The following is an 18788-nucleotide window of genomic DNA, read 5'->3' as shown; positions in this document are numbered from 1 at the left end:
AAGAGACTGGTTATGAAAACTTAAAAACAGTCTAAGTAACAGAATAAAATCTCTTAAAAAAAAAAAACCAAGCTAAAACACCAAACATCTTTGATACCTATTGCATCCATGCTATTTTCACAAGACCAACAGAGGAAAGTTTTATTTCTCACATTGTAAACTTTTATACTACATTTAAAAATACTAATGATTTTATCAAGTCAGAACTCTTAGCCTATGTTTCCAAACATAGTTTCGACTAACAGCCACTTTCTTCTCACTCTATAGACAAGTAAACCTGCTTGCTAAGCCTTCCACTTAGTCCCACTCATCATCCCCCAGCTCCCATCAATACCTGTTCGCTTTGCAACATTTATACTGCAGTTCCCTCTACCAAGAACTACATCCTTCTCCAAGTCATATCTCTCCTCACCTTTTAAAGTGTTCCTCAAGTTCTTACAACTAAATAATCAAGTCTTTTTATATTTAACTTGTTTGCAAGGGTAGGTCACAAGTTACTTCCTTAACTCTGGTATATATTCTATCATGGTGGGGAGGACAATTCTAAGAAAGAAAAAAATATTCAGCATAAACCTACCTCTGAAAACCATAACAACACTTGTTCTGCATCCTAGGGCAGAGATGAGTCATATTAGATTTGTAAAACAAGGAACTGAATTTCTTCATTAATGTCAGCAAATATTATTTAAAAAAATGATCTAAGTCTCATCCATGAATGACACTTGTTATATACGACAACCCTCCACCAACTGTCTGGGAAGGAGTCTACCATTACAGTCAGGGAGAAACAGAACTTGGGGACACAAATCTTGCATGTGAATACCTTTAAGATGCATAGTTACATAAAAATTAAAGAGAATTTTTCTAATTAATCTCAGTCAAGTGAAAAAATAACTTTCAAGTGAACATTTCATTTACAAAGTGCTTTGTCAAAAGTAAGACTCAAAGACACAAATATGTACCCATGTGAAATAGAGGTCTTGAAAACCAAATGTCAGTTTAAAATTACTTTAAATTCTATTATTATGGAAAGATAAATGAAGGGGGGAGTAGCCAATTAAAGTCTATGAAGTGTCTGGCCTATTATATGCCCTCAAATGTTTGCTGAATTAAAGCAAAATCCCTAAGTCAGCACGTCTCCTTTTAGAAAAAAAGGCAGGGACAAGTGAAAATGGAGCTCCCAGACAATCTGAATAGATTTAATTCAATAGCTTTCACTGAATCTTTAGTTTCTAAATCATGTTCAATGATAAATATACTATCATTCCCATTTTTGAGTCCTAAACAGACCACTCAGTGAAATTCTTGAAAGTAAAATTTACAGACCAGGGATGTATACCTCGAGTCTTTGCAAAAGACAGACTCCAGGCATTTAACCGCTATTTATTAACTGCCCGCCATGTGCCAGGCGCTGGGGGTTCTGGGGGCTCCGCAGTGAGAAAAACAGACAAGGTTCCATCCCTCTCGGGAGTTTCCTGTCTCATCACAGAAGTATGTAATGACAAATTATGATAAATGCTATAGAGGAAAAGAACAAACTACTATAAGACCGCATGTAAAGAAGCAGTTTTTCAATGGAAACTGTCTGTGTTGATACCTGAAGAATGAAGTGTAGGCAAAAGGAGATGTGGAAGGTCAGCACGGGGCATCTGTGAGAATCTGGCCAAAGGGCCTGGGTGGCTCAAGTGTTCAGAGGGAGGGCAGAGGGGAGGCTAGAGAAGTAGGCATGTGGGATGTTAATTTTTATTTTAAGAGCAGCAGGTTAACAGTTTTAAGCAGAATGACATGATTGGATTTGTAGTTTCAAAGATCATCCTAGCTTCAGTGTAGAGAATAAAGGAGGGCTATGGGAGACTACTATCATGCTACAAGACATAGATGAGGACTACTAAGACTAGGGTAGCAGAGAACATGGACTGAGGAATGGGAAGATTTGCCAGTTATTAGACATTGTTTAAGGATGTAGACATAAGCCTTGGGAGTAAGAACTTGGGATGTGGGGCAGGGGCACGTTGGGAATGACTCCTAAGTCTCTGGCCCGGACATCCAAATAAAACAGGTGATGCCATTCACATGTAGGACACTAGAGCACGGCACACAGCAGCAGTAAGGGCTACCTGAAGCCAAGGGGCGCATACATTTGCTGGGCTGTAGAATGAAAAGAACAGAGGAGGCTAGGGCTGAGACTTCATGAACAACAATGCAGAAGCTACTAGAAAAATGAGAGGAAACCAAGAAAGCATGTTTTCACAGCTTCCAGAGGGGTAAGGTTTCAAGAGAGAGAGATAGCGGACAAGAATTCAAACGCTGTTGAGAGCTCAGTTAAGAAATGGTCTGGGTGTAGTTGCTTATGGTGAAAAAGAATATGAAAATGAATATATGTATATTATGTATGACTAGAGCAATGTGCTGTACACCAGAAATTGACCCAACATTGTAAACTGACTATACTGCAATAAAAAAACAAAACCAAAAATAAAATTGTCTGGGAAAGTGCCCACTGGATTTCACCACCTAGAGATCACTGATGATTAAACAAGAATATTTCAAAGAATGGTGAATTATTCCACAGCTCACATTGGCAGAACGTGACAAGCAGACATTCTGCTCACCTATAAAACCCCTTCCGTTTTCCATTCCTTATATCTGACCAACCTTTCTTGCTTGCACTCTCTCCCCTGCCATCAATATAGCCTTCTTTCTCATCTTTTATTCCACCTACTCATTTCTTTCTTCTTTATACTTTGTGTTCCCGCGTTTCTTTCCCTCCCTCCCTAACTTGATTAAAACATACAACTGAAAATATTTCATTTTTTAATTGAGTACTTTCTAGTCTTCCTGTTCTTTTTTTAAAAAACATTTCACAGTGCAGACTCATGAGGGCAGGGAAGCTGATGGTAAAATTTAGCTGCTTTCACTTTCAAGCTTTAGAGCAATTCCCCTCATAGAGCACATCAATGGCTTCAATAGGAAAGGATTTCCTAAAAAATTGAACTCTTCTTTATAATAGTCTTCCAGTGCACCTATATCACTAATTTTGGGGTGTAATGTAGTCAAACCACCATCTCTGTTATAAATTCTAAGATAAAGAAATTACTAAATAGGATTCATCTAAAGTCGTTTCTCCTGAACACTTCCAGGGCACAAAGGTATTCTTATACAGAAACGTGTTCAGGCGTAAGTGCTGTTTCACAGAACTATCAGTCAGTCATTACCAGGGCTTCACATTTTTCATCTGTTGTTTAACCAATCATCATGAGTTACTCCACCTTTCTGGAGGGTTGAGGGTGTTGTGGAGAATGACAGAATTTAAAACTGACCATTACTAGGACAGATGGCTAGTAAACTGGTATTTTAAAATGTCTTTGTTTCTTAACCTAAATCTCCAGAACTTTTCCAGGCAGTCTTCAAATGTAAAGATTCTATAACTCTGCTTGCACAGTTAGGCTCAAGCAAATACCAACACTTAAAAGAAAAGGAGGGAATGGAAAACCTGAAAAGCTGAATCAGAACAGTATCTAGCCCCATCTTCCAATGTGAGAAAGAGTAAGTAGAGAGATTTCACGGCCGCTGTGGCCAACTGCAGTATTACTGCAGACTGATGTACATTTACTGCTATAATAGAGTTTTAAAATAAGCTTCAAAGTAAGTGTCTGGTGTGAGGAAAGACTACTGGAAGCATAGCCTCTCCTCACCATGCTGCTTGCTCCCTGTCTGCCAGGGAAGAACAGCCTCAGCTGAGGCTGCTGGGGACTGTGACAAAAATAATGACACCCCCACTTCCAGTATCTCATTAGGTCCTCAAAGGGGCAAACAGAGGGTTTAGGACACAAAGGCCACTGACAGTCCCTGTGATGCTAGCTTCTTCAGGGACCTCTCTTCCCTACCTGCACACCATTCAGGGGTTCCCTCCCAGCATTTCTGAGTTTAATGAACGCTCTGTGCCAGTTCCCTCTGCACCAAGATTTACACATGCAGATTTTATTTGGCTAATATTTTATATGCTTTCTAGCATAATTCCTCACCCCAATCCATTTATCTGATACCTCATTGTATCCCTTTGTTTTTTTAATGATGTTTACCTGTTGTTACGAGTGTCACTGGAACATACCCATTCTTTAGTAGAGTTTATGTGGGTCAATTTTACTTATTTTTGGATGAAGATTTTGTGATTGTCTGAAATGAGGTCCCAGGCAAAGGCACAACTCACCCCAATGGCTTCTGATGTGTGGACACAGCTGTATTTATTCACTATGTTTTCAGAGCACCTACACTATGGGCTCTGTTCACTATTCAGGTACTGGGGATAGAGAGAGAACAAGCTAACACCTCTGCTCTTGTGGAACATCCATTCCAGTGGGGAAAACCATAATGCTTTTTAAAACAGATGTAAAAATAAATGCAAAGGAGAAAATTAATTAGACTAAAGAAAATGAAGCTATTAAATAATGAGACTGGATTTCTTGCGTCATTTAGTCAGTCTGATTACTTTATTATAGACATACCAAGGAAAGTTACTAAACAGAAAAATGTAATCCTAATTTGCAGGAAAAAACAAGATAATCATTGCAAGAATGACAAAATAAAATATAACTAAAATTAAACCACCCCTCTATGCTCTCTACAAAAATACTTCTACCTCTGTTAGGTATTTTGATAATGCTCCTTACCTCTACCTACTATACTTCCTTTTGGAATACATGAAGTACTTCCAAAAAAAAAAAGAAGAAAGAAAGAAAAAAGAGAAAACACTATTGGTCTCATCATACCATTTTTTCCATCATCAGTAATTATTATATTAATTTGACTAAGGTCAGCCCTGGAATCATCAGCTGCAAATCTCAGGACTAAAACCAGCATGTCCAGAAGAAGAGCATCCTCTAAAAGACAAGGAAAAAGATGGAGAACAAGGAAGGACTGTAACAGAAAGTGAGAAGACAGCCAATACTCTTAGAGGAAAATGTTAGCATTAATGAAAAGTGACAAGAATTCTTGTAAGAACAGGATTTATAAGAAAGTATAATTTTACCAAATTCATGGTTAAGGCAGACAATTGAACTTACAAACAAATAAGTAAGAAGCAAACTACTTTAATTCCCCAACCCTTTTGATAACACAGTTGTGTTTACAGAGAAGTATGCCTACTAATTAGCAAACATACTAAATTATGTTAAAATTCAGAGTAGTAGGCAGACTTCTGGTTTCTACGGTAGCATATATAGCACCAAATAGCAATTCATCTAAAAGCAAGGTCAATAAAATAACAGGAATGGGTAACTCCTTATTCAAAATCAAACCTGCTTCTTCAATATTCCTATATCTCCTACAGAAATTTATCAAAAAAGGTAAATTTGGGGCAATACTCAAAAATCTAGAAGGAAAGCAAAGAATCTAGGGAAAGGACTTTCCTAAAATAATCAAGCTGAGATTAGGAGTCTGGGATTAATAAATACACATCACTATATATAAAGCAGATGAACAAGGACCTACTGTGCAGCATAGGGAACTCTATTCAATTTCTTGTAATGAGTTGTAACGGAAAAGAATCTGAAAAAAAATACATATATGTATGTAAAAAAAAAATAATCAAGCTGAGTACTACCATGAGTTCTACAGCCATGTGGATTTTTGATAGCTTCTCTACCCAAGTACATTTTAAAAATCCTGCATAGACCAATATAACGTGAACCATAATGAAACAAAGGAAAATACCAACTTTATCATTTCTTGGAACAAGAAATTCTAGTTGGGGAAAAAAATCATTCTTAGTTTGCTGCTGGTGGTCATTCAGAATAAATCAGGAGTTTGATTTATGACTACTGCTTTCGTTATTTTACATAGAGATTGGTCATGAATAATGTGCTTCTGGTTTAGGCTTGGTTATTCAAGAGAAGTTAGGAAGGCAAGAAAATTAAATAACTTATTTTTAACTATGACTTTTATAACGTTGTTGAACCCTATAATTGATTTCATGATGACATTTCTAAATCCCTAATTTTATTGTCCTAAGCATGTGACTGATAGGAGAGAAGAAAGCAGGAAGAATCAGAGAAAATGAACTACAAGTTCAAATTCTTACCTATACACCATTTACTTCACCCAGGAGGGATCAGTAAATCATAACGTGGTTTTCCTATAGCAGCCTAGGAGGGCTCCCAATTACTTTCCCAACAAAGGACAGAACTTTATCATAGATCATAAAATTTTATTTATGGATGCAGAAATTCCAACTTCATTTAATTTTCATATGTCATAAAATACTATCCTTTTAATTATTTTCCTTCAAAAAATTCAAAATTTCTTGTTAGCTCACGGGCCACACAAAAACAGAAAGTACGCTGGGTTTGGCCAGAGAACAGCTGAAAGCCTATCCTGTATTATTTCCATCAACATAGAAATAAAAGTTGACAAATGTACATAAAAATATTTTCTTTCCTAATATTTCATTCATTTCTTTTCTTCATTCCCAGTCCCAAGCCTTCCACAGAAACTTTGTGAAGTCCCCGTTTCATCAGATTCCTTCCCTCCCTGCACTTCCCTCTCCCCCGGGTACAGCTTGCCAGTCCTTTGGATGGTTTTAAATCAAAATCCACCCATGTCAGGGAAAAAAAAAAAAAAGCCACCCATCGAGATTTTTTAAAAATAAATCTTACTTCCTTGAACCACTGTAAAGCTCCAAATCTTTTCATGCTCAATCTTTCAACAAATACAGGTTTGGGCAATCTTATTATACCCTTTCTCTTTTAGCCATCATTTAAGTCTAATTCTGTACAATGAGACCCCATGAAGTCATAGCAGTTAGGCTGCCTTTTTGAGAAGGCAGGTTTTAGTCACAAATACATTTAATGTTTAAAATTTTGCCAGTAACTGTTCAAATGGCTTCTCAGGAAACACAGGAAAAGACCTGGTCTATTACTTTAAATTGCTTCTCTCTCCACAGTCCCAGTTAGATATGTTTTAAAATGCTTTATCATTTACCTTATTATTTTTCTAATTACTATGATTACTGTTACAATAATATTTTACAAACAATGTTTCAAAATGTTTAAAAACTTAAATCTCTTTAAATTTAAAATCACAGTCTTAAAATGTTAAATTATTTGAATAACTAAAACAATATAAGCACATATTCAGCACAACAGTACAATATCTGAAATATGTTAAAATCAATACTAATGTACAAAGGTACAGTCATAAACCTGGAAAAGTGTCAAATCATTAATTTCATAAAAGTGACCCTATATGTGGGAACTATAAAAAAGTGCAATCTCTAGTACAAGGGCTCTTTCAGATTAGCACAGAGAAACATTTGGGATTAGTGAAAAGCCCTGTGGTGGGGGCAGAACTGTGTTCTTGAAAGGTGATGGGCAGGAGATGGAGCATTTAGTAAAGAATGAGATTTCACTCTCCATCTCTCCCCATCCATAAATAACAAGTGTTTAAATGCACCTATATTAAAACTCTTCCCACTGAATTCAGCACAACAGGAAGAGCAAAAAACGCCACAGTTCAGCAATTTGTATTTGACTGTGAAGTGATTTCTCCTGAAGACAGATGCCACCCCAAGGAACAAAAGCGGAAAAACAATCCGAAGTATGACCAGCGGCAAAAGCAAGAAAAGATTAGAACTGCAAGTCTTTCTCTCTCGCCCCGCCTCTGAAACTCCTTGGCTACATCTTTAGGACATCCTGCACAGACAACAGAAATGGTAATTTTCTACACAATACAAATCAAGAAGCTCTCTGCCTTTTATTCTGCTGCCAAGTATGTAAACTAAAGAATTTCTCGCAAACTACTGTAAGCCAAAAAACAAGAAACCAAGCAATATAATTCCTGAAAAAGCAATACCCAGGGTCCATTAAAGGTCAAAACATTTCCTCAAGTAGTTACTATATTTAATTTTTTTTTTTAACTTCAAGTGCACTAGCCAGGTTTTAATATTAAAAGAAATTCTTAGGACCGAAAAAGGGGGGTTGAATATACTATGTACTTTCATTTGAATGCTGTGTGGGAGGAAAAAAATACTAAAAATCTTCCCATGAAATTTTCAAAATAAAATGTTACTACTGCTCCTACAAAGGAATTATTTCTTTAACTCTTTTAATGTTCTTTTTAACCCCACTGAATCACTTCTGTAATCCAAAAAAGGCAGACCCACTCTATATGTTAAGTCACAAATTGCCCACCATTAGTTTAACAACAGATAAAAAGAAAACATACTGTCAGAAGTTCAAATCTTACTCTTCACTATATTAAAAGTTTTAATTTAAAAGTAGTACTAAAAAAGGAAATAATATCCCCTCTCGCCCTTCATCACTTTCTCTCTTCCATTCCTTTTGCTAACCAACCCCCCAAAACCCTACTACAAACCACTTACTGATTTTACAAATTCTTTGAAAAAAATAAAAATAAATAAAACCATAGTCCAAACCTCCATTCATCAGATATTTCTTCTTTGCAGTGAACTAAGGAGGTCTCTGACTATTTCAATAGACTTGCTAATCTGATAATGTTTTTCTCAGTGATTAACAGTAGGTAGATATCTAGAATCACACATTCCTTTGCAAAAGCAACTAACTGACCTTTGTCAGGAACTATAAAACAACTTTACCATAAGCAAGCTAAATTTCAAGTGTCTAAAATTTGAAATTTCCATAATTTTTCTCTTATATTTTAAGTTTGGTTCTACAAAGGTTATCCCCTTTATTTGCCACTTAAAGCTTTTGTTGTTGTTATTTCTCAGTTTCATCTCAATGAAAAGTAACAGAAGACAACAAACCTACAGTTAAGCCATCTACACGACACCAGAGGGCAAGCATCCAAGGAGAAGCAGCAGCAGATTAGTAAGTTTCTCATTATTACAAGGACTATTCTCAGCAATTAAATTTATTCCCATTTGCCTGTTCTATTATGCTAGACAAAGAGAGGAGAAACTAGCTCACCAATCTATAGTAAACATAAATCAAAGTTATTTTTAAAATGCAGGATATTAGAAGGCCCCAAGTAGAGGAAGAATAGCAGTAAACTGTTTGATTTCTTCCACCTGCCCTGGATTCTTGGGTTACAGCTTCCCTAACAGCTAATTTTCTCTTCTTGTGGGGTTTTACTTGGTGTGCATTGCTCTCCACTTCCATTTCTACCCATGCAGTTTTTTAAAAGGAGATAAAGCAACTGTATAAGAATGCTTAAAGACATCAAAGACCTAAAGCTTCACTGGTTGCGTGTGGCATAGGAGGAAGAGGAGGAAAACGTGAGGTAATGAGGATCTACTGTATTTACCTTATGTGCAGGGCATGTGGACAACAATAGAAACCATGTAGGGTGCACGTTTTGTCAAAAAAGAACATGGCAGCCTAATGGGAGGCCTTTGTTCTTCAAAAGGGTCTCCTTTCCCCCTTTTGTGCTTCACTTAATTCATGGCATCTGAGCTGCTCTTGAACTTGACAGACTGAGAGAAAAAAGGGAGAAGAGAGGGGGAGTCAGACACACAAAGAGAGGGGAAAAGGAAGGACTTCAAAGAGAATTCATTCGAAAAAATTAGTTCTACTGCCAGATTTGATGATATTTTGGAAATTTAAAGGAGTTAGAGAGTATCATTCAGTGCTGAAATAAATTTAATTTTCCCAGAGATTGTAATGACTAATAAAGTAGATAAAGAACAAAATGAGTATGTTCAAAGAACTTGTCACAAATTTCTTCTGCTAACACTGTATTTCTTGAAATAATAGTTAAGAAAATATCTGATTTTCAACAATTACATGAAAGATAGCATTCCACAAATAGAACCAGTAATTAAATGATTTTGAAGTTTAGGGGTATTTTTCTTGAGTGATAAACAGTGCAAAAGAACACAAAACCACCAGCGCCACCTGCAGGATAAATACAGATGAGCGTTCTATAACATTTCAAAGTCCAAGATTTTTTAGAACAAAACATTCCACAACTAAACTTTGACACTTTCACTCTAAAGTCAAGAATTTAAAATTTTTTTAAAAAGCAGTGAATAACTTCAGATGACTAACAAAATCCGAGAACCTCTGGTCAATTTAAGGTATTCATGAATACAAATACAGAACTGCTGAAAAGTAATGTATTAAAACAAAAGGTTGCTTCAAAACAATAAAAGATCTGGCTATAAAGTAACATGACTGCCCCATGACTTTACAGTAGATTTCTTTTTTTTCTGATTGTAAAAAACATATTAATTATAAAACAATCAAACATATCTGAAATATAGGAAGCTATCCTATTCCCACTTTTAAATTTAGTATTTTTAATTCCAGCTTTCTTCTATGCATATCTTACATGTATAATGTTGTATAGTATGCCATACCTGCCTGTTCGGTTTTTTTTTAACAACTCCCTCTCCCATTTAATATATTTTGTACCTCCTTTCATGTCAGTCCACATATCAAATTTTTGGTGGTGTACAATATTCCATTGTACAGATGTACTAATGATTAGTGATACGCCAACATGTTGTAGATAGGTATTTGGATTGTTTCTATTTTTTTCCAGTTTACAAACAAGGCTTTAAGAAACAGCTTGTATGTATATAGATGATGAAACAGACTACATGTATGTGTCTTTCCTTACTGGTGTAAATGTTTCTAAAAAATTAATGGCTAGAGGTAGAATTTCAGACATTTAAAATTTTAATAGTATTATTGCTCTCCAAAAGTTGCACCAAGTTACCTTCCCAATATTATGTGGGAGTTCCTGTTTTCCCTGATCCTAGAAAACAACAATCTTTTTACTATTTGACATTCTGATAAATACTGCTTTTGTTTTAAATCATTTTAGAGCTTTCACACAGAAATATGCCCTTTCAAATTGAGAATATGCACTTATTCCCCATATTTACTGATGAAAATATTTGTATTTGAAGAAGCATTACTTTTAAACTATCTTCAGAGCCAATTATTACTTTATAGTCATATCTCAATCTGATCTTACAATAGAATTACCACCCAACCCCGTAACTCATCACAATGCATTCAGAAAGCACTGGATATTTCCAAATCCACCCTCAGAAGAAAATGTGGTACCAATAAGGAGATTTAAAGGATGTGCTGCAGGTCTCAAAGGCAACTGTAAAAAAAAAAAAAGCAGGATCACATAAACAAACAAATGACCTCTTCAAGGGTATGATTTTGAAGATGGAGCTTTCAACTGGACTTACGTACATGAGCATGTATGTGTGTCACTGATAGTATATTTATTTAAAATAACCATTCTAATCACATCTTGTATAGACAAGAAGTTGTACAAGTCTGTGGATGTAACAGTGTAATGGCAGGTTCAGCATGAAATTAAGGCAAGTTTTAACCACTGAGGCACAGTTTCTCAACCTTGGCACTACTGACATTCTGGACCGAATTCTGCTCTGAGAGGAGGGCTGACCTGTGCACTGTAGTGTTTAGCAACATACCTGGCCTCCAATGACCATGGCATTAGCATCATCCTACAAGTTGTGACATCCAAAAATGTGCCAAACATTCCCTTGGGAGCAAAGTCATCCCCAGTTGAGAACCACCACCATAGGCTAACCAAGTGCCCTGTCTCACAAGTTTGACTTTAAAAGAATACAAATACTTAAAATACTTAAATACGAATGTTTAAAATACTTCTAAATACTTAAAATACTTACCTAATTCTTATTAATCTTCACCACACTCTGCAATTATCAGTGAATATGGCAGCACCAGTAGACACAGACTTGAAAAAAAAAAAAAAGAATCTCATCTAATTACTAAGATTACCAGCTAACCATGTTTCACGGTGGTTTAACGGAAAGAACACTAAACTTGTGAGGTAAAAACTTGAGTTATTTTCATCATTGTGAACCATCCGTTGATTCTATCTCCAAAATATATCTTGAATCCATCATTTCTCTGCATCTTCCACAACGTTCTCAGCCAACATCATCTCTCATCTAGACAAAGAGCCTATAACCGTTTCCAGCTCCTACTCTAGACTCCTCCAATACACTCTCCATCCATTCATTCATCCTTCAGCTAATATTTACTGAATGTCTGCTCTATGCCAGACAGTCTGCACTGAGTACTAAATACCGTGCACAAAACTCTCTTACAAAGTCCTTTACCTAGGGAAACTTACATTCCAGTATAAAATATGCCAGAGGGCAGTAAGTGAAAAAAAAAGTACTGAAGGATAGGCAGGGTGGGGTCTAGTGTTAAATACAGTGGCCAGGGGTGGATTCGCCAGTTGTTACAGACCTGAAGAAGGTCAGGAAGTCAGCCACATGGGTATCCGGAAAAGTACCCCAGGCAAAGCATACAGCAAGTGTAAAGGTCCTGAGGTGGGAGCACACCTCTGCCTTTTACTCGCATGAAACCACTCGAAGATCTGGAGCAGAGGAGAGCTGCGTGTAGTATTTTAAAGGAAAACACTAGTGGCCATGTCAAGAATAGGCTGTAGGACTGCAAGGTCAAAGCAGAGACCGGCCAGCTCGTGTAAGATTTAGACCAGAGTAGGGTAGGAGGAGATAAGAAGAAGTTGGGTTTAGGATATATTACTAATTACAGTGATTTTTAAAAATATAAATTGGATTGTCACTCCTCAATTCAAAAGCACTCCAATTGCTCCTTTCTTCCCATTGCACTGTATACAAAATGAAAAATCCTAACTGTGGCCTAAAAGGCTCTATATGACCTGGTCTCTGCCTGATCTCAAGGCTCATCTCACTTCTCAGTAACCAAAATGTCCTGGCCACACTGACCTTCAGGTCCTCTGTGACCCCAGACTTCTCCACTCAGGGGCCTGTTCTCTCTGCTTGGAAAGAATTCCCTTCTCACCCTTTGCCTTCCTCTACGCTTACTCTCACATTTCAATTCTCAGCTTAAAATTCACTTCCTCAAAGAGACTTTCCCTGACATGCCAGTCTGAACCAGCTTCACCGCCTTCCCCCATTATTTTCTCTCACAGCACCCCAAAGTACTTTTCCTTGATAGGACCCACCCCAGTTAGTAATCACAACATTGGTTTAATTACTCCTAATGGTAAATGTGTCTCTCAAGACTGCAGGCTATGAGAGCAGGGAGCACTTCTGTTTCACTCACCATCATGTATCTTCAGGGTATGGCACAATACCTGGCCCTGGCAGGTACAAAGAATACTTTTTAAACAAATGATAGAGCTTTTATCCCAGCTCTGCCAGATATGATCTAGTCACTTAAGTTCTCAGGACTTCAACGTACCTTCCCCCCTTTTTAATCTTATGACTCTAAGAAGATCATAGAAACTAGAGCAAATGAGACAAAGAAGTAGGAAATCACAAGGAGTCTGAGAACAATTTTTCTGAAGCAGTCAGTGAGTGGTGGGAGTGGGAGATATAAACGAGGGAGGGCAAGTTTGCACTTCATTCAGCAGCCAAGTGGAGGGGTGTTGAAGGCTTTCTGAGCAGTACAGTGGTACTGTCAGAACCCTGTGTTTGGAAGATGGGCCTGAATGCAAAAACTGCACTAGAATCCAACAGGTACATAGGGCCTCAACTAGTTTTAAAAGACAGTTGAATATGAGAACAAATATATGTATCAATGAAGATTCTTAGCATTATTATTTAATAACTAAATTAAGCTTATGCTTGTTTTGGTTGTTTACACAGAAAACAACAACAAAAAGTGATCCAACAGTGGAAAATACTTTCACTTTCCCATTCATTCACTCCGCTCAGATTAATTCCTAACCAGATTAATCTTCCAAAAGCATGGCCCAGGTCATATTACTCAAAATACTTCAGTGGCTCCCCACTGTCTACTGAATTAAGTCCAAACACCTTAGCCTGATATTTAAGACCCTACACAAACTGGCCCCAACTTATTTACTTCTGCTCTTCTGTATTCTAGCCAAATCGAACTACTGCTCCAAACACGGCTAGCCTTTCGTGCCTCTACCAGACTTTGGTTCACGTTGTTCCATCTTTCTGAAATGCAATCCCACCCTCCACTCCTAATCCACCTGTCAAGATCCTACCTTCCTTGTTAGGACCCAGCTAACATGTTAGTGTTACTGTCGCTCTCAGCCTCTTTCTCCAGCTTCACCTCAAGTGCAAAACGATTTCTTCCATTTCTACAGCCACCCGTATCCCCAGTGCTTTGTAATTTAACTGCATTCTATCTTGAATGACTTTTCCCTTATATGTTTGATCTCCCCAATTAAGTTATAAACAACTTCTAGCCGCCTCCTTTTGTGAAGCTAAGGTGGGTACATATGCGTATAAAAACAGACAACTGCATTTATAATTTGTCAACTGTTCTAAGAGCATACTCCTTTTGAGGGCAGGAACTGTTTGATTCATCTTGTTTCCTGTAATTCTCTGAACAAAGTATGTACTTAAACAATTTTGTTGTACAAAATACTCATAAATTTTATGTTGAATATAAAATTTGCCCTTCTTGCTCAGGTCAGGTCTTATTAAAATGAGGTCACATTAAAAGAAAGAAGCATTGACTAAGCACCTGCACTTATTTTCTACATCTTCCTCACATGCATTGTTGAGGGTAAACTGGGGGGAATCTCAAAAACGACCGTTTTAGGAAGCCAAATTAAATTCCAAAAAGAAACTGCAATACATCTTTATGGCCCCTGCCTGACTCATTCTAACAATCTGGCAAATTTTAGAGGTAATAGTTGACTGGAAGTTGCTCTTACTCCTGTTTAAATGTTTCAAATTAGAAAAGTCACTTATAAGCTCATTTAAATGAGAAACAGTATAGCACAGTGGTTTAAAGTTGAGACCCTGAAGCCAGCTGGTCTGGGTTCATAATCCCAGCTAAGTAGTCTTCCTCTGTGCCTGTTTACTCATCTGTAAAACGAAAACAAAAATAGCTAACTCACAGTAACATCATGAGGACCAAATGTATTAGAGCATTACTAAGTATAATCTAATCTAGTATACAGTGAGCAACCAAAAAAGTGCCACATATTATTATTATTACCCAAAGGAATTAAGGGCACGTCTTAGGCAATAATACACTATAAACAAAAAGAGCCAGCTTCAAAAGTGAAAACTAGACGTTTCTATATATGAAATTAATACGAAAGGGAATGCAGAACCCATGTACACATGGAAACTCAACGAATAACAGAGCTGGCATTGCATGAAAGGAGAGGAGAGAGAAAAATTCAACAAATTGTGCTGGGAGAGTCAGAAATCCATAATATTAAAAAAAAACAATCCTAACTTAACACCACATACAAAAATATACAAAAATTTATTCTAGGCCAAATATGAAAACATATACTTTAAAACTTCGAGAGGACAAAAGAGAATCTGAACATGGAAGAGGGAAAGATTCCTTTAATAAGACATAAAAAGTATAAACCATGAAAGAAAAGGCTGATAAATCCAACAGCATTGAAATTAAAAATGTCTGTTCATCCAGAGTCCACTTAAAAATTGCAAAGACAAAGCACAGACTGAGAAAGAATATTAAAACATATATAACTAACAAAGGATTAGAATCCAAAAAAACCCAACAAATCAGCAAAAGACAAAACAATCCAATTAAAAAAATGGGCACGATACATTAACTGGCAATTTACAGAAGAAGCACAATGGCCAAAAGCATATGAAAAGTTGCTTATCTCATTAACAATAAAAAATATATAAATTAAAACCTCTATGAGATACCATTTCACACCCACTGGGAGTGGCAAAAAAAAAAAAAAATTAAAAAACCCTGGCAAAGATGTGGAACAGGGAGAACTATAGTACCAATAGCATAAATAAATACAGTCACTGGCAATTTCTAGTAAAGCTAAAGATGTGCACACTCTACAAAGCAACAATTCCACTTCTAGGTGTATTATTTGCATACACATTTCACACTAACCTGTGCAACCATCTCACACACTCACTCAAACACATATTCCTTAATGAAACTCTTGCAGCCCATATACACAAAGAGATACATACAAGATTATCCACAGCAGCACTGTGTATAAAAGCCAAGCACTGGGGACAGTAGAAATGCCCATCAACAGAAGAATGAATAAATCAACTGCAGCATATTCACTCAATAAAATACTATACAGTACTGAAAATGAGTTGAGGTAGATTGTTTGCTACACTGTCCACAATCACTCCCTGCCCTGTATCCATGACACTTTGCAACATGCCTTTGCCCCTCCTCTCATCAAGAGCTGCATCCCTCAAATCTGGGATGGCCCTGGCAACAGAATGCAGTAAAAGAAACGTCCTGCTAGTTCTCAGGTTAAGTCTCGATGCCTTACATGCTTCCTCTTGCTCTCTTATAACCCTTGCTCCCCAGTGTGGTGATTAAGATCGGGCTAGCTTCCTGCAGGATGAAGTATGTGAAGCAGTAACAACCAGTCTCCACTTAAATCATTTTAACCTACCCAAACTTCAGCCAACCAGCAGCAAGTCATGGACACATGAGCAGGTCTAGCCAAGATCAGCCGAATCCTCTAGCTAACCCACTGTCTCATAAGCAACAACAAACAGTGGTTATTTTAAGTCAGTAAGTTTTGGGGTTTGTTACAAAGCAATAGATAGCTGATACATAAATGGATGGGAGCTATACATATTAATACGAATAAATCTGACAAATAACTTTGCATATAAAAAGTAAGCTGCACAAAAATATATAAATGTTATCACACTATATACAACACTTCAAAAGCATTGTTTAGCAATATATTTACATATGTACGAGAATGGTGGTTATCTCAGGATTTAGAGGAAAATGCCCCTGGGGAGAGGTAGACAGGGGTTCCCTATGTGAGACCTTCCCGAGCCACCCTATCTAAAACTGAACCCTCTCAACACATCCTGCCTATACTTCCTTCCCTGCTTTATTTTTCTACTTAGCACTTAACATCAGCTAATTCCGTAAAAGCAGAGATTTGTCTTGTGTTTGTCATTGCCTGCCCAGCTTCTAGAACAGTGATTGGCAGTAATTCTAATTCAAAGCTCCCCAGGTCAGTTTAATTTGCACCCTGGGCTGAGAACCGCCGCGTTCAGTAAGTGGCAGAGCAGCAGTTAGTAACGGGAGCTGGCAAACTACACACTGGGGGCAAAATCTGGCCTGCTGCCTGTCTCCGTACGGTCCACAAGCTAAGAATAGTTTTTGCTGAAGAATATTTGCAATCGATTTGATGATAGGAACACTTAGCTTAGAACCCCAATGAAGCAAAAGGCTATCCCTCTCCAAAAATAATTCTATTCTTCTCAAAAGCAAACCTGTATTGAAAATTTTTGCTTAATTATATTTTAAATTTCTTCAATTAAAATACATGGAAATTTGTTTTCTTTCTTGTTACATAAGTATCTACATCATATCCTTGATTTTGCCTCCTGCCCTATGAAGTCTAAAATATTTACCATCTGGTCCTTTACAGAAAAGGTTTGCCAGCTTCTAATTAAGACCAACAGCTCTAGATGTTAAATGCTGCGTAAATTTAGGCAAGTTCTTAAACTCTCTACGCTTCAGTGTCCTCATTTGTATCTACCTGAAAGAGCTGTAGTTAGAAATAATAAAACTCATACATACAGAACACACCTGGCCATTAAGAAAAGCTCAATAAACACTGGATACTACTATTAGTGAGGAAGAAAAGACACAAAAAAGTAAATAAAGAAATAATTAAAATTATACAAGTCTTTGCAATTTATACTAAGTGCTACAAAGGAAATAAAGGATTGAGACAGATAATGACCAGGTTGTCAAAAAATGCCCAAGAATCCCACACAGTGCGGCACATTCAGAAAAGGAAGCAGTATGAAGGGAATGCAATGGGAGGGGGAGTTGCTGATTCACATCCCCTAGGTCACCTCCCAAAAAAGATGGAGATGCACCCAAGGTATGAGAAATAGCAGCAAATGAGGTAAAATTGTACCTGTGGTCACTTCTGGAGTCACAACACAACCAGAGGTAGCAGAGCATATTGGTTAAAAGTGGGTCATGAGAATCAGTTTGCCTGTGTTCAAATCTCAGCTCTGACACCTAGCTTAGCTGTGAAACCTCGGACAAGTTATGAACCTAAGTCTCAAGATTCCTCTTCTGTAAAATGGGGGTTAGAAATACCACCTGTCTTGAAGACTCTTGAGTATTATTAAGATAAGAGTTAAGCACACTGGCACACCGTCAGTACTTAATAAACGTTGGCCATTATCATTACACGAGGTGGCAAAGTCTTGTCTGAATAGATCCCTTACTATCTCCTACAAAGCCAATCATTTATAGTCTATGTTTTCCATTTTCTCTGCCTCTTCTGCCTCAAATAGTGTTTGATAAAGCCTTTATTTCACGTCTCAGCAAATTTCTTTAGATTTGAAGCTACAATGTATTTTCAGCCCTGTATATTTCTAACATTTTCAACTGAAAATCGATACTGGGGCTCAAAAGAAAGCTATTTTTTCCAGGGGAAAGAATTACAGTAACTGACATTAGGCCAAAATGCCATCCACTTCTCATCATTTGGACATAGGTATACTTAATGTTACTGTAGTGCTTTCTCGTTCTTATTTTCCAGAGTAAAATAGAGCCAATGCCTTAAAAGAAGTTGTTTTAATGATATCTTTCTCATGCTCAGATGAGCATTTGCTGATTTTCTGTTTAAATCAAAGAAAAAGCAGTGCCAGTGTCAGATTTTAAAGTAAGAGACCATTTGATGCCCAAAATGAGACATGATGCCTCAGCACCACCTATTCTTGTACAAAACAATAAACGGTTCCCTGCAGGACTCACCTACCCAACTTACTAACAATCTGATCACCAGAAGTACCTTGGGCAACAGATAGC

At 37.1% G+C, this 18788-nt stretch overlaps 1 protein-coding gene across 2 annotated transcripts in view; it reads right to left on the bottom strand.

Moving 5' to 3' along the window:
• The window catches only part of POU2F1 (POU class 2 homeobox 1), a 146791-nt gene that overhangs the window by 107371 nt on the left and 20632 nt on the right, over positions 1-18788 (bottom strand). Inside the window, exon 2 of one of the 2 annotated variants that reach the window (XM_074349757.1) lies at positions 11651-11718. The exons of the other annotated variant lie outside the window; for it this stretch is intronic. The gene's annotated coding sequence lies outside the window, so the exon portion shown is untranslated. The remainder of the gene's footprint in view (positions 1-11650; positions 11719-18788) is intronic. 2 annotated transcript variants of the gene reach the window in all.

This window comes from Camelus bactrianus, chromosome 21, assembly GCF_048773025.1.
Source record: "Camelus bactrianus isolate YW-2024 breed Bactrian camel chromosome 21, ASM4877302v1, whole genome shotgun sequence".
Taxonomy (NCBI): domain Eukaryota; kingdom Metazoa; phylum Chordata; class Mammalia; order Artiodactyla; family Camelidae; genus Camelus; species Camelus bactrianus.
Note: the sequence above shows the minus strand (reverse complement) of the source record. Positions and strands in the feature narration are given on the sequence as shown.